Source organism: Dipodomys merriami, unplaced genomic scaffold (assembly GCF_024711535.1).
Source record: "Dipodomys merriami isolate MVZ:Mamm:240054 unplaced genomic scaffold, mDipMer1.0.p SCAF_1948, whole genome shotgun sequence".
NCBI lineage: Eukaryota > Metazoa > Chordata > Mammalia > Rodentia > Heteromyidae > Dipodomys > Dipodomys merriami.
The window spans coordinates 37,777-42,618 of record NW_027203324.1 but is presented as its reverse complement, the minus strand read 5'-3'; the positions used below and the strand labels follow the sequence as shown (position 1 = coordinate 42,618).

At 34.6% G+C, this 4,842-nt stretch overlaps 1 pseudogene; it reads right to left on the bottom strand.

Moving 5' to 3' along the window:
• Window positions 1–1,666: 1,666 nt before the first annotated feature.
• Window positions 1,667–1,766, bottom strand: LOC138831399 (U6 spliceosomal RNA; annotated as a pseudogene).
• Between the last annotated feature and the right edge of the window lie 3,076 nt (window positions 1,767–4,842).

Below are 4,842 nucleotides of genomic sequence, written 5' to 3'. Positions count from 1 at the left end.
TGATGCAGATACCAATGCCAAACTAAAGGCCTCTTGACTCCCATGCATCTTGATGCTGGGAATAGAGATAGCAATGATACACTGGATCTCCTTCTGTTGAACCATTATATCAAACCAGGTCTGAAGAACAACTTGGAAGAAACTGCCTTTGATATTACCAAAAGGATAAATATGTATCACTATCTCTTTGAATTGTGGAAGGCTGTACAAATTGTTCTCTTAAGTCGTAATGGTTTGGTTAAGTTTGTTTTTTTTTTTTCTTTTTTTGCTGAGTTTTATATTTTTATTGTGAAAAACCATAGAGAGGGGTTACAATTAAATGGGCAAGGTAATGAGTACATTTCTTATCAAGCATTGTTGCCTCCTCCTTTATTTCCCCTTCCCATTCCTTCCCATCTCCCCCCTACTCCCCTCCCCCTACAACCCCTACCCCCAACAAAAGTTGTAAAGTTCATTTTTCAACATGACTTCTTGTACATCTCACTGTTGCAGTGCTTCAACCTGTATTCCTACTTAAACAATTTTTCCCATCCCCTCCACAAATCATACCAACATCAAATACAATAAAAGCAGGGGTTATATGGTGGGGGAGGGACATACAAAGCAACAAAGAAATCATCTTATAAATATGTTAGAAACAATCGCAAGAAAGAAAAAAAAAAACATTTGAATCCTTATCTTGGGGTTCATTGCACCTAACATCAACTTATCTGACCGTTTCTGCTTGTCTCAGACATATATTAGTTATTGCAAATAAGGGAAACTATGGGACTTATGTTTCCTTGGGCCTGGCTTACTTCACTTAATATAAATTTTTCCAAGTCTTTCCATTTCTTAACAAATGGGGCAATGCCATTCTTTCTCATGGAGATAAAGAATTCCATTCCATAGAATTCTTTTTTCCAATCCATTCATCTACTGAGGGGCATCAAACAAGACCATACGAAAGTTACCAGAAAAACTATGTTTATTGCAGCATTATTTAGCATAGCTAAGATATCAGTTAAGTTTCTTAAACTTCAAAATGCCAGTCCATTCTTTGTGTCCATACAAAATATTTTTACAATCCAAATAACAGCAATGTTTTACTGTAAAAATTCCGTGGAATTTTTCCAAGTGAATTGCCTGACTTTGATGTCAAAATATATTTGAGTGTTTGTGTATATCTATAATGATTTCTGCAGAGTTTATGATTTTTTAATCAGAAATAATTTGATCTTATCTGTTGAAATGAGTAGTACAGAAACTAAAGGTATTTCTGGTTCTTGTCTGAAAAAAGTATATTTTAAAATATTCTATATTCTGTGTTTGCATAATATCCATAATCTATTTCATTCTCTCCTAGGTATACTTTGAATTCAACATTGTTTTATAACATATATTCATTAATAAATATGTCATATCAGATTGCATTCCATATAGAAAATTTAAGATTACTTTTTTTCTAGGTCCTTATAGTAGTATATTTCTTTGGGATAAAATGACAATGTTAACCAATTTCAAAAGTTTTCTAAAGGTTATTCTATGTAAAGGCCTTTCTAAGGTGAAGATTTAATACGCTGATGTCAAATTAACGTTTAATTCTAACACTTGCATATATTGTTACACTTGTAATTTGTAATCAACTTTTTAATAACTGTTTTCCATTTCTTGTATCTGAAGAATGAAAAGTATGGAATACTTCACAAATTTTCATATTATCCTTCTGCAAGTGCCATTTTAATCTCTTTATTGTTGTAATTTGGGTATACGTGCTGCTGAATCATGTAGTATCCTCTAAATTTAAGTAGTTAATGATGCAATCTTTATACAATCTTATATCCTTGACTTCCTATTCATAACGAGGAAACCTTATTGTTCCTAACAATACTATTGACTTTATTTCCCTAAAATAATTTGTATAGTGAAAAAAATATTATATTGTTCTGTCGATTGCTCACATTTGCATTTTTTGTCAATGACAATTTTAAGTCATTTTCATTTTAAATTTGATCATACTTTAAGCACTTATAGCTAGGTCCTAAGGTGATGGCTTTTCCAAGTACTTATTTAAGCACCTGAGTTAGCTTTGTGGAGCTAATGGATTCAAAGTAAGCCTTGCTTATGAGCTACTTCTAAACTTCTGCAGCTTAAATTTTCCCAAATGTGGTCTTACCGGCACAAATGTCTACCTGACCCTTAATCTTTCTTCCATGTTGGAACAGACAAACCAGAATATCCTACCCTGACAACATAGTTTGTCTTACTGGAACAAAACTAATCTTAATTACAAGGGATCATAGAGAGATGTACAGTCCGGACATAACTGTTCTAACTAGGAGTTATTTTAACAAAATATATTTGTTTATTATACCTACCATTTCAAAAGTAGCTAAAAATTGTTCATATGCATGGTTACCTAATGTCTGGCCTGTCTACCTTCCATCCAGGCAGGAACTTACACTACTGCCTTTCTATCACCAAATATTTCCATAGATCCAGGAGAAGTCCATATCTTTCTCCTCATTATTAGGCCTTAAATTGGAAATGTTTTAATCACAGAGTTTCCTCTTGCCTCCAGGCTGTAAGTCTACATATGGTAAAGCTTTAGGTCTAACTCTACCTAACACTGAGGGAGAGATAATGCAATAATACTTTAAAACAGAGTTGTCTTTGATACCCTAACCACAACAGAACAATGCAAAACATGTGCCCTTTTTATTATATTATATATAGCTATATATTTTATATTTATATTCATATATATAGTTATATATTTTATATTTATATGTTATGATTTTATCTTTCACACTGTGAACCTTATTAGAATTAATTGATAATTTGACAAATAAATTGATAATTATTTATTCCAATAAATAGAATTGGAAGATAAATAATTGGGTTTAGAATACATACTAGAATATAAAATGTAAGAGATTTTACTCTGCTGCTCTGTTTATTGTTTTAACTCGCTGGTTCCAAACTGTTTTTCCTCCATATTTCTGAAGCATTCCTATTGTTTATGCCCAAATTTTTCTGATATGTCCAAAAGATATTATTCTTCTGCAAGAGGTATGGGTACTAGGATCCCATGTCCTAGTTACCCACATCATCAGATAACAGGGTCAAGACTTGTCAACCAGGCCCAGGCAACATGCCAATAGAAAGTAATTGTAAAGCCATGTCAATTTCTCATTTCCTATAATATTTCAGAGGCACAATTCCTTGATAAACAGGAATTAGCAGTAAGCAATAGTGAAATTTAAGGCAACTTAAAATGAAGGATGAGATAACAAAATATGAGAGAAAGTACTGTAATTCAAATTTTCAATTTACAAATGACCAGTCCATATGAGTGAACAAGATCACAAAGTGTCACAAGATTATGTTTAATACCCTCCCCTAATGATTAATGAAAGATTTCAGTCCAGCATAAGTGGGCTAGCAAAATAGTTCTTGGAAGGGTAGATCCACAATTGGTTTACCAAGGCCAGGAAAACTTGACTTAGAGGTCAAATGTAATTCAGAAAAAAAAAAAAAAAACATTAATTGAGAAGATCCTTAGTGCTTAGAAACACTGGTACTTCAATAAACCTTGGTTCTGTGATATAAAAATGTTGTCATTCTCAAAACATTTGATCTCACGCATGTAATCCTAGATACTCAGGAGTCTGAGATCTGAGGATCATGGTTCAAAGCCAGCCCGGTCAGGAAAATCTGCCTTCTGAGTAGCTGGGATGACAGGTGTGAGCCACTAACACCCAGCTTAAGCACAAGACTTAGTCCTGGAACACAGTGTTGAGCTTGTGAAATCTAACACTGTGTTAAGAACTAACAGCCCTTGTTCTTGGGCCGGCCTCTAGGTAAAGCCTATGAAAAAGGTCTAATGTCACAGGAAGGTGAAAACACCCAGTTAATATGACTTTTATTCCAATTGACACTGCCTGTGGCTACAAAGGTCCTGGACTATGAGTTCACTTCAGCAATAGGCACTTGCTACTCTGGGGAGCCAGTATTCTACTGGCTTTGGTGTGCTTTGACTTCAGTAGATACAGCTAGTTCTGTTGGTAGTGTGACACAGGAGCTAAGGTCTGGGGCCAGCCCTAGGACTCTTCCAAGTGTTGCTCAGAGTCCCCCACAGAGTCTCTCAAGTAACTGGATGAAGCATCTAGAAGTAGGCTCCACAGAGAAGCTCATCCAGATAACTTACTCTTTATAGACAATCTTCTGATTCTTTCTGAAATACACCAACAGTGTATCTTTTATGAACATGGGCTTAGATTGCTTGGAGTACTCAAAGAGTGACAACACAACAATATTGACTCCTAGAAAATCTGGACCTGGGTATTGTAAAATACCAAAATAGTAAAAGTGATGATAGATGCAGAGAAACTAAGTAATTTGTGTAGAATTTCCAGAGAGATAGACACAAATGCTATATTCAGAAGAAAAGAATGTAATAAAAACCTAATTCTCTGGATAAATTATGTACCTAATTCAGGAAACCATGACCTCACCTAAAACTCAACATAGTATCCCAGAAACTGGCCATAAGGGAGAAGGCCAGCAAATTCAAAACATCTGTTTTAAGCAAACTCAACCAGCTTGGAAGAAACAGAGAAGTTACAGCCTAACATAGACATTTCACAATGAGATGAAAGCAAGTTAAGACAATCAAGCAGAAATTCTTTAGTAATTCTCCTCAGCAAAATTAAAAACAGGATAGAAGGTGTCTTTCTGGGTTGCTGATTTGCCCTCCTTTGGCTATAATACCGAGACTACTCAGCAGGAGGAGAGGAGAATGGGAAAAAAAAAGAGGATGAATACAAGTGTAATAAACACTTGGTGATTATACAAGAGACC